This window comes from Lissotriton vulgaris, chromosome 2_1 (assembly GCF_964263255.1).
Source record: "Lissotriton vulgaris chromosome 2_1, aLisVul1.2, whole genome shotgun sequence".
Lineage (NCBI taxonomy): Eukaryota > Metazoa > Chordata > Amphibia > Caudata > Salamandridae > Lissotriton > Lissotriton vulgaris.
The window spans coordinates 676,276,381-676,289,066 of NC_141687.1; positions in this window are offsets into that span (position 1 = coordinate 676,276,381).

Consider the following 12,686-nt stretch of genomic DNA (forward strand, 5'->3'; position numbering starts at 1 on the left):
TTCGCTTTGTAGGTTTTCTTTGCTTTCAGGTGAACTGGATTCTGATTCCGGAACACGTTCATCTATTTCTATCTGCTCTGGTTCATGCACTTCGTTCTCTTCACTTTCTTCCGCATGAACTTCGGCCCTTACCACTATCTGTCCCTTTCCAGACTCTGGAGTTTCAGGTGGAGTGTCGACGTCTTGATCTGTCCCTACTTGGCCTATTTCCTGATCAGGTGTGATGTGTGTCTCGTTGACCTGACCTTCGTCCTCTAGTTCTGTCTCACCTGGACTATCCCACTCACTGTCTAGGTAGGAATATTTCCTGGTTCGTATTGGATCATGAACCTGGTCGTCGGCAGAGTACCACTCAACGTCTCGACTTGTGCTCGGCAGTTCGATGTCAGCGAGATCCGGACTCTCCTCGGGAGTCTCCTCAGCGTCGCTGCCTTCAGCTTCAGTCGCGTTTTCTCCGGTTACCCGCTTTGTGTGGCTGGCATGGATCCACTTCGGCACACCAGCACACTTTACAGCCGTAGTGGTGACAAGGATCACTTGTCTTGGCTTTCCCCACTTTGGTCCAAGGCAACTCTTCCTGGTGTGTTTCTTTAACACCACCCAATCGCCTGGTCGTAGCTTATGTGCTGGAGTCTTGGGCCATTCGTCAGCTGTCTCTCCAATCTGGTGGGAGATAGAACGCACTTGGTCACCCAGCTGCTTGCAGTTTTCTAGCACCAAATCATCAGTAATGCTTAGCAGTTTGTGTCCAGGTACCCATGCTTGTCGCATCACTCTTCCCATTAGTACCTCATGGGGGCTCAGGCCTGTTTTTCGATTTGGAATACTTCTCAGACTCATCAGCACAAGGGGCAAAGCGTCTGTCCATTTCAATTTTGTGGAATCACACATCTTCGCCAACCTGGACTTTATCGTGCCATTTATCTGTTCAACCACCCCAGACGCCTCGGGATGGTAGGCACAGTGCAGTCTTTGTTTCATTTTAAAGGCCTTACAGAGCTCTTCTAGGACGTCGTTGGCAAAATGCCCACCTTGGTCTGTTTCAATCGTCTCAGGGATTCCATACCTAGGTATCAACTCCCTGAGCAATAGCTTGGCTGTAGTTAGGGCATCATTTTTCTTTGCTGGGTAGGCCTCCACCCACCGGGAGAACAGACAAACTATGACCAGGATATATCTATATCCCTTGCATCTGGGCATTGTTATAAAGTCTGCCTGCATTCTGACAAAGGGACCTACTGCCTTTCCGATGGTACTCTGCTCCACTACAGTCTTCTTTCCTGCATTGAATTGCTGACACACTAGGCACCTCTGGCAAAGCCTTTTCGCTTGGTTCCTGAACCTTGAATTATAGAACACCTTGTCAAACACACGACACATGGCATCCCTTCCCATATGTGTTGGTTCATGTATCATTCGGACCATGGGATCTATCAGACTGTCGGGCAGCACGGGCACTCAATTTTTGCTTACCACCACACCGTCATTCCTCATTCTGCAGTCATTCTCACTCCATCTACCTTTTTCTTCCCTGCCTGTTGACTGTTGTAAGTCTTTCAATTCATCCCACGTTGACACATTATCAAACAACATCAGTTGGCAGCTGTGTCCACCCCACAACCCAATTTGGAGGGACATTTGGTGTCGGGCACAAAATTGTGCGATTTGGTCAGCGTATCTGTTCCCGGCTGTCACATCATCATTTCCTGATCTGTGAGCCGCACACTTGACGACAGCCAATTCCTTGGGCAATTGAATAGCTTCCAATAATTCTTGTACCACCTTTCCGTTTCTGATAGGGGTACCTGAGGAAGTCATGAATTCTCTTTGTAACCATAATTGGCCGAAGTCATGAACAACCCCGTAACAGTACTGACTGTCGGTATAAACAGTTATTCTTTTGTTTTTACCCCTCCTACAGGCTCTTGTCATGGCTATGAGCTCAGCTACCTGTGCTGATTTCACTTCGCATAGGTAAGAGGCTTCTATGGTGTTTGTCAATGTGACAACAGCATAGGCAGCACACAGACCACCACTCTCATGTCTTAGACATGAGCCGTCCACGAACATTGTATGATCCCCATCAAGCAATGCTACTTCTCTGATGTCAGGACGGGGCTTAGTGCTGAATTCTGTTAGATCAATGCAATTATGTTCCATTTCACCCTCGTCGTCTACATCCAGGGGAACAGGTAACAGAGTTGCTGGGTTTAGGACATTGCACCGAGAAATTGTTACATTCTCAGCACCAATCAAAATTCTCTCATACTTAGTCAGCCGACTAGGGGTGAGATACTGGGTCTTGGTTCTTGTCAGTAGAATTACAACAGAGTGTGGAACATATACGGTGACAGGATGTCCCATGACAATATTCTCACTCTGTTCCAGACTGACGCAAGTAGCAGCTACTGCTTTCAGGCATCCGGGCAATCCAGCAGCCACCGGATCTAGAGTGGCTGAGAAATAGGCTACGGGACGCCTGACCAGCCCATGCTCCTGGGTCAGGACTGAGAGCGCACAATTTTCTCTGGTGTCACAGAATAGTTCAAAACGCTTGGAATAGTCTGGCATACCTAATGCAGGAGCGGTACATAGACAATTTCCCAATGTTACCCAAGCGTTCATGCTCTCACTGTCCCAACTGACTGGGTCTTCCACTCCTTTCTTGGTCATTTTTATCAAAGGTTTGGCTAGATTTGCGAATGCCACAATCCACTGTCTGCAGTACCCCACAACTCCTAGAAACATCCTCACCTCTTTCTGAGTTCGGGGTAGGTCCATTGCTTTAATTATTTTGATCCTTTCTGTGGTGACCTTTCGGATCCCTTTCTCTATCTGGTGTCCCAGATATTTTACTGAGTTTTTACAGAACTGCAATTTGTCAGGGGATACTTTATGTCCTCCCTTTTCTAGGTGATTTAGCAAGGCGATGGTGTCTGTGACACAGTCATTTTGAGTTTTAGATGCCACTAAAAGGTCATCTATGTACTGTACCAAAACGGACTCTCCGGGCATTATCAGGGTCTCAAGACATTTCTTTAGAATCTGGTTGAAAATCGAAGGACTTTCAGTGTACCCCTGAGGGACACGATTCCAGACATAGATATGGCTGTCAAATTCAAAACTAAAAAGGAACTTGCTTTCTGGATGCAATGGGATGGAAAAGAATGCATGGCACAGGTCAATGACAGTGAACCATTCCGCATTCCAAGGAATCTGATATAATATTACTGCAGGGTTGGGCACGATGGGACAGCAAGGTACAACAATTTGGTTTACCTTGCGCAGGTCCTGCACTACCCGGTACTTCCCACTAGGCTTTTTAATCCCAATGATAGGCGAATTGCAGGGACTGCTCATTACGTCTTCTATGATTTCTGCTTCGAGCAATCGGGTAATTTCAGTTGCGACTCCTGCCTTTACTTCTGCACTCATTTTGTACTGTCTTGTTTTGGGATATACTGCGTTTGTTTTTATTGCTATTTTAACTGGGTCCACGTTTGCCATTAATCCTACATCTTTTCCCGTGAAATCCCACACTTCTGGTACCACTCTTAACTGAAGCTCTTCAGGCAAGTCTTCAATCGTCAAGGTTTTAATGTCAGCGTCAGGTCTTACTAACATCAGTTTGTACAAACCATCTTCATCGGGGGTCTGAATTTCAACGCCTTTTTGCGAGCAAAAGATGGTGCAGTTCATTTTGCACAACAAATCACGTCCTAACAGGTTCACAGGACTGGAATCACAGACCACAAATCGGTGCATATCTTTAAAGTTTCCTATGGAAATTTCCATAGGCTCAGTTACTGGAGTACTGATTATTTGATTGGAGACACCCACTACTTGGATAGCTTCTCCCGAGAGGGGTAGGTTAGGAACATCCACTGTTCTTACAGTGGACCGGGTAGCACCAGTGTCCAACAGAAAGGTGACATCTTTTCCTTCAACCTTTCCTTCAATGTATGGTCCAGTCTGGTCTACCGGTAAGGAGGCGCCAAGTACGCACTCCTTGTCCTCCCCTCTCAGGCCCCGTCAATCTTGTTGGTCACAGAGGAAAGAATCATTTAACAGGTACTGTGGAATTGCTGCATTGCTTCCATTCTCTCCCTCCCATATTTCCGCCCTTTCATTCTGCTGGCCCTGGTTCTTATAATTCTGTCTAGGAGCCCGAGGTACTGGAGGTAGCTTTACCTGTTGCTGGTTCTTTCTTGTCCCCTCTTTCTGCACCTGTGGATTTAAACCATTTATAGGGGCATTACCGGCCTGCAGGTGTGGACACTCGTCTCTCCAATGCCCTAACTGGCCGCACCCGTGGCAGGGGAACTTCTTCATAGCCTCTTCCCGACTTAATTTTGCCCGGGGCTTCCCTCCTCCCCCAGCAGTGGCATTCTGAGCATTATTATTGGAATTCAATTTACTTAACTGTTTTTCTTGCTGTTCAGCCAATTTCACCTGCTCCCACATCACTTTCTCCTTGAGGGCTTTCTTTTTATTTTCGATTTCATCTTCGCAGTATTTTGCGTATTTCAGGACATCATCTATGGGCTTTCCCTGCCAACTTATTTTATTATCTCGAATCCATTGAGATATTTCAGGCCTTAATCCTAGCACAAATCTGTAACTGAAATGGGTCATGTCTTTCATGTCCACATTATCAATACCACTGTAAGTCTTGAATACCTGCAGTAACCTTTCATTAAAGGAATGGACGGTTTCATCGCGTTCTTGGGTGGTTCTATCTATTCTGGTCCAATCTGTCTCTTTTGCGGGCACCTTTTTCCTTGAGGTATTGTATGACTTGCTCATACTTCCTCATTACTTCCGGTGCGGGAGCTCCTGTTTTCTCGTCTCTCGCATATTCCTCACTAGGCCAATCAATCTCAATTTTGCAGTCGGTCCACAAATCTACAGGGACCACAATGTCAAAAAACCCATCCAGGTCTTTCAGTAGACATTTCTGGACTTTTATAAACCGTTCTACCTGCCTGTACCAATCAACGGGTTTTTCCCGTAATTTCGGGAAGTCATTTGTAAATGACACGATATCCTGTCGGGACCAAGGGACGTGGACATATTTTCCTCCCGGGACCTCTCTCATGGGACACAATTTTTCTGTCGGGGTTACTTCTTTTAGCACGTATTCTGAAGCCTGAGACTTAGCCCTGCTGTCTTCCCTTTTCTTTGCCCACCGAGTTCTCCATTTCCCCACATCTCCCCATTTCTGCAAGAGTTTCAATAATTCCTTTATCTGGATCTGTTTTCCTACCACATTCAAGCTCTCTAAGTCTTTGTCCGAAAAATCTACTCTGTAGGGTTTCTGAAGGATTTTGGAGCGACTGACATCGATTCCCATTTCTGTAGCTGTGTCCATTAATCTTTCATAGAGCAATCTAGCATTTCGGGTAAGATTTTTACTGATAAACAGTAACTCTTCTTCACTGTAGGAGTTTAGGCGGTCTAATCCTACGTTTCCAGCCATCATTTCTTCTATTTCTATCCTTAGTTTATAGATTTCTAACGGTCTGGATTGGGGAGTGGTCTCTTTCTCCAATTCTTTGGTCCATCTGTCTAATTCTTCTGGGAATACTACTGTGGCACTCCTAACCCCAGATGTACCTTCAATCAAAACCTCTTTCGGCCTACTCTGACTTCTTGCCCCCGACATGCTAGTCCTAGGTTCTCTAATGGGCATATCCATCAGAACCACTGATTCACATTCACTCTCTTGATCGTCATCTATGAATACTTCCTTTCTCGGGGGTGGGATGCTAGGAGTAGGCATTATTGGGGAGATAACAGGAGGACGAGGACTAGCCAGGTTATCCCTATAAAGAGGAATAGCGGGTCCAATGGTTACTGGGATAGTCAGGGAATCTGGATGGGGATGTATCTGGGCTATGGTCCGGACTAAGTCATCTCGCTGCTTAGCCAGGGCTTCCTTTTCTTGTTCCTTTAAAACCTTTCCTGCGGAATTGTCATGCAATATTTGGGGTACCAAAGGAGGGTAAATACTTGGGGCAGTTGGAGTAACCAATCGAGGTGGGCCTTCTCCAAACGGCTGATAATTCGGGACCGTGGATTTAGGTCTGCAAAACCCATTCCCTTCACTGGTTTTACTATCTGTACCTGTTCCATCTGTCTCGCTATCCCTCCGACATCTGGGATATTTGGCAAACTGGTTTGGTGAACTTAAAGGCTCTGACTCTGCTACATAGGGAGGTGGGTTTTTCATCAATAAATCTTCTAGGTGCTCATCTTCTGAGTCCCCTACGGGCATTGAGTGATGGTTTTTTTTCTTTACTTTTTCCCTTCCCTTGTTCTAATACCCCCATCATTGGAAACAACCCTTCCACCATCATGCTTTGTCTCCAATGTTTCATTTTCTGTTCTTTGGTTTCTCTATGGACCCTCGGATACCATTTGCTCACTCCCTTGTCCATCCGGGGTCTATCTCTCTCCAAAGCCTCAATCTCCCACTCTTCTAAGGCTTCGTACTGGGTCAATCTGGGTATGGGATGTAGTTCATTCATGCGGGTCCTTAAGTTAAACAGGATCCTACCATTAAAGGTACCATCAATAGGAAATGCTAGGACTCCGTCATCTGCAGTATACTTTGCCCAATTCTCTTGCCATATACAGGTATGATACCCTTTTTCAAACATCATGAATGAAGCAGGAGTATTCGGTGGAGGAATGATCACCCCCTCCCTCGTTCTAATGGGCTTGTCTGTTTTGAAGAAATTCTTTACCTTGTCGGCAAATGACATTTTTCTCTTTATTCCATACATCATGTGCGGTCTACCTCGTATAATCTGTTCCTTATAGAAGCCTGAGTTCTGTGGATTAGGTAAGAACTCAGGATACCACATATGCCTTTCCAGGCTCCCTTCTAACTCGGCCTGATTAATTTTGTTTATCTTTGTACTTCCAATGCTAGCGCGACTCTTATTTTGTAGGAACCAATCAACTCTGAGAATACAGAAAAATCCTTGTCCAATGGGTGCGCGGCCTTTCGCGAGACCAAGTCTCACACTCCGGCACTCAACCCTCCTTTACAAATTCGGCTTCACTACACACCCGCTGTTCTGACCAATACCAGCGCGGCACGGAGTGACGTCAGAGCAGCTTTCCGCCCGACTCCCTCCTTCACAAGGTAACGGAAACTTTTAACTTTTCCTAAAGTGCGGGTGCAAAACTTAGTTACTAACACGCAACGTCTGCCACTATGTTTGAGTGTTCTAAATAGGTAGAAAAATTTCCTCTCACTACAAGTAAACCACTTCTGTCTACTTTTCATTCACCCTGGATAGACTTCTTTGCCTAACCTCTCACACTAGTAATATAGAACCCGTTATTCTTCTGACTCATCCACTTCAGTCTGGGATATGTTCTGAGCCAGGATTTCACCAGCGGACTATTTTACTTACCAGTCAAGCCTCGGAGACCCTATTACTCCTCCCACAGGTGACCCTTTCTAGGTGATATCACAAGGGAAGTTTTATACAAAGGACTCGTGGCTATCAATTATACAGAAAAAAAAGATCCTAATTAGTGCTTCCAGGTATTCTTAACCCTACACTAATGACTCTAAACAAGTGACTTTTCCAGCTAACCGGATTCTACTCACCGTTAGCCATATACTTCCCCGGGGATTCGGACTACACTGAACGCTTACAAACAGTTCTTTGTTAATACGACATGTAACACTTATAGCAGCAATGCAAAAATCATATACATTTACATATAAATCCTCAAAACATGTCAATTTCTTGAACCAATACAGTAAAAAATCAGCAGCACATTTTATTTTCACGGTTTGTTTATCAACTATCCTGTCTACCTATCTTAAGTAGTCCTAACCATAGCTCTGCTACCAGAAAATTACTGATAGAGCGCGCAGGTCACCCGGGTCACAAGTTTACCAATTTTCCCCGCGCACTGGGCCCTGACGCGAGAGACCAAGACTAAGTTTTGCAGTGAACCGGGTGATTTCTTGCACGCCACTATGAGTAATTCAGGGGGTGACTCTTACACCACTTACTATTCATGTACCTGACTTACCACAGGCACATTACTCCCAACGGATCAGGAGCTAGCAGTGGACAAGTGACAGGTTTCCTAGGAAAGAATATACTTCACAAACCAAAATACATTGTCCACACTGTAATCTGTAAAATAACCACAGACACCTGATGTGTTTAAAAGTTTATCTAAAGATTTCAAAGTGAATATGCCAAGATAAGCAAGATACAAAATAACACATCAAGCATTAAGATCACGACCAAAATGTAGCTATGAATTAGGGCAAGGACCATTTGAGTATAGGGGAACCCTATGGGATATGAACATTTAGGGAACACGCTATTCGACACAAGTTTAAAAAGTGAGGGACCTAGAATGTGTATTTAGGCTAAGCTACTCATGCTATTCTTACTAAGTTCACTGCAACCATGCTAAGGGTAAGGGAAAAACGGGAACACACTAATAAAATATGACAGTTTTGATAATCTCCTACAGGTGGGGAGAGAAGTGGAACAATTCTAATAAACAATTGCATATACTTTGCATTTCAAGGTGATAGGCAATATCACAGGCAAGAGTGCTTTATTAAGGAAAAGGAGAGTAAGTGAGAGAAAGACGCAAACCCACAAGGTAATATTTACCTAATTAGGAATGAGGACTAACCCTGGCCACGGGTCAGTTTTGGAAGGACGGGACAAGGACCCTCAGAAAAGGAATGCCAGAATGCGAGCAGGTACAGCTCACGGGCAGTCAGGACAGGATACCCCTCAGGGTTGGCTCAGGACTGGGCTCACCAAGGTACGATCAACACCCACAGCTTCGGATGCAACGCCTGCGTTACCCCTCTCTGCAAGTAATCCGCCAGTAACCCCGATTGGGTTTTCGAATTTCCCCAGCAAAGTGCTTCGCCAGCACTTAAGACTATTTCCACACCTAGGAGTTTGTGGAAAGTATAGACAGAGTGCTCCGCAGCACTCTAGATTGAGCACCTATAGAGTTCGTAGGGTCATTGACAGGTCTGCTACTCGGACAAGTCGGACAATTTTCATAAGCTACACTAGGGCAATTATACGATTTTGGGACCCTTAGACCACCCACTAATGTTGCCAGTGACAGTTTTCTACATTATGATTGGTCAGGAGAGGTGATTCGGTCACTGTCACCTCCTAGAATTCAACGTTCCCATCATTTAAAATTGAAATTTGCTCATCCGCCCCTTGGGTTCACGTTCCCATCCATAGGAATACAGCAGAAAATACAAGTGTACAGAGTATAGCAACAATGTCTCCGAGATTCAAGGTGGAATTCATCGTCTTGTGCTGGGTTCTCAGGCGCATCGGGCTTCAGGAGCCAGCTGGCTTGTTTCAGCTTCTGCGCAGTAGAGTTTCTCCCAGGTCACATGGCAATACTCAGAGGAGCCTCAACATGGCGTAGGTTATGTATGTCCCAGCCCCCAGAGACGCGATACATGAAAAGTAAGCGAGAACAAATTAATATCACACATAAAAATGATCACACTGTATACCGTGATAAAATTGTACACACCCCTTTCTTTATAACATCTATAGCATTAAAGTTTAGTGCGAAAGACAGATAGGCTAAAGCAGCAGTTGCAAGCATAGAGCGTGGTGAGAGTCAAGCGGCCATGTTTGCAACAGTGCGCATGAGCAACAGATTCCCTCCAGAATGCGAGTGCGTCACATCACATGGGTATGACCGACGCATGAGCAGACTGAATTTCAGCGAAGCGGCCATTTCCTTAGTGCAAGCATTGTGAGGATGAAAAGACACACAGGCAAGCCTCTTGGGGACACCCGCGTGTTGGGAAAAATGCCAAATACAAGACGAACTGTTGGATTAATATGATTATAATTTGAGCGAGGTTCATGAGTGAGAGCAAGTCGCTTTACGTGCGAATCCTTGCTCCATCAATGCCATTTGGTCTGTGTAATGCCCCGGCAGCCTTCCAATTTTTTATAAACAAATTGCTGCAGGACTTCCTTGACGTCTGTGTCGTTGTGTATATAGATGACATTCTCATTTATTCTTCTTCCCCTGAAGGACACATTGGCCATGTCCGGGTAGTCATCCAGCGACTCAGAGAAAACCATTTATATGCCAAATTGTAAAAAAACGTTTTCCATGCTAGAATCATTGACTTTTGGGATATGTCATCTCCCCCGATGGTGAAGCTGTGGATACTTCCAAGGTACGGGTCATTTTTGATTGGGAGGCACCCCGTTCAGTGAAGAAGAAACAGCAGTTTCTTGGATTCGCTGACTTTTACCAGCGTTTTATTCCCCAATTCTCCACCATTGTGTCACCAATTACATCTTTGTTAAAAAAGGGAATACGCTTTCTGGTGGATGCAAATGCTGAAGAGGTATTTCAGCAGTTGAAAAAGACCTTCACAGAGGCCCCACTCCTTAGACACTCAGATCTTCTCAGCCACTTTGATAAGAGAGTGCTGCCCCCCAGATAGCAGTAGGGGGTGTACTGTCTCAGCAAGACCCAGAATCTGGACACTTCCGTCCTGTTGCATTTTTCTGAAAAAAACTGCTCTCCGGTGAACAAAACTATACAGTGGCTAAGAGAGAGCTCCTTGCCATAAAGCTTGCTTTCCAAGAATGGTGTCATCATTTGTTAGGAAAGAACACCACTGGGTTTAGGCTCCCAAGAGTAAGGCCAAGCCTTGAACAAGTAAAGAACTTACCAAATGCCAATACTGCTTCCTTATTTGTATCCTTTTTTCTGCGTAGTCCTATTGAAAATCCAACAACATGGACTACAGACTTATTTTTCTGTCAGAATTAATTCTTATCTTTTATTTAATTATTTAGCATATCAAAATGTAATCATCACTTTCTTCTTTTGTATCCTATTCTAACATCACACTCCGAATGTTTACTCATAAAACAACTAAACAACTTTACTCTGTTTCAGCTTTCTCCCACTTATTCACTCACATCCTGTCTCCAAACACTCTTCTCTTTCATTCATTTGCTGAACATAACCTATATACCCTGTATTTTTATGAAACTTTCTAGTCCCTATCTCAATACATAGCCATAGTTACCAGTATGAACAATGGTTCAAGCTTATGTCCAACAACACAAAATAGTCTACGCGTTTCGAACTCTTGCCCTTTCTAGAGTTCTCTTCAGGACCTTGCAGCTGAAAGACAAAACAAAAACAATACTTAGGTTACCTCTTAGAACCCCACAATCTCTTCAGGTCACAGGTGACTTATTGTCTGGGAAATCTCACCTTATCTAATGCTTGCTCGGTTTGATCAACACCTTTCAGTGGCTGACCGTGAACCTAAATTGAATGAACAGATACGTTTTAATGGATGTCCTTTCTTATATTAATTAGGAGTGCTGGTCTACTGTTGAGAACAGACTTACATTAGTATTTCGAGTTCTAACAATGGAAGAGGAGAGTATATTAAATAAAGGATTATCATTTGTCCCTTCTAAAAAACAGATTTTGTAAGATTAAAAACAGAAGCAATTGAAATTTGCTGCAAAATAAAATTAAAAACCTTCTTTGTGGACAATCCTTTGACACAAACACCGGAGACTACAGGACTAAGAAAAAAATCAACTTTCTGCCCACCATCCAATAAAGTTCCAAAGGAAGTCTTAAAATTTGAAAAAATTATCCTTTTGGCTCTAACAGACATGGAAGCTTCGAAGAATCTCAAGAATGACAATTCAGTGATAATAAAACAGGCAAATAAAGGGGGATCAATTGTTATATGGGACAAGGAAAACTACACCTCTGAGGTGATGAGACAATTAAATGACACAGAATGTTACCGAAAGATCATTAAAGACCCAACTTCAGAACTGAAAAGTATCCTCCAAGTCATTTTGGAACAGGGTTTTACTCAAGGTCTCATTGGGAAAAAGGAATATGAATATCACAAATATCACAAAAACCTGAGGACTCCTCTATTTTATGTGCTCCCGAAGATACATAAAAATTAAACAACTCCGCCTGGCCGGCCTATAGGTTCAGGCTGTGAGTCACTCATGGAGCCGATTTCCAAATTTGTTGACTTCTTTTTGAAGCCATTCATGTCAGAGGTGAAATCTTTCTTAGGAGACACAACAGACTTTATCAATAAATTGACCACGTTAACTTTGGAAGAGAATGTACACTATTTGGTCACACTAGATGCGGTATCCTTATATTCCCAGATCCCACAACAGGAAGGTCTAGAGGTGATGGAGTATTTTCTCTAAAGTAAAGAGAGACCCATACAAGTTCCAACAGATTTCATTATAGAGCTGGCGAATTTTGCCCTCAAAAAGAACTACTTCAGCTTTGATGGGGAGTTCTACCATCAAGTACGGGAGTGCCAATGGGGTGCCCTTTTGCCCCAAAGCTAGCCGTTTTATTCATGGCCAGATATGAGGACTGATTTATCTACCAGAATAATCCCTTTTCTGAATACACGAAACGTGGAGTCATTACATCGACGATGTTTTAATGGCATGATCTGGAAATGAGGACAATCTGATAAAATTCCATGAATGGTTGAATAATCGAACAAATGGCATTAAATTCACTATCAATTACTCAAAAACAGGAATGGCATTTCAAGACGCTAAAGTATACCCGGCAGAAGGAGGCCTTGTGACAACTCTTTATAAGAA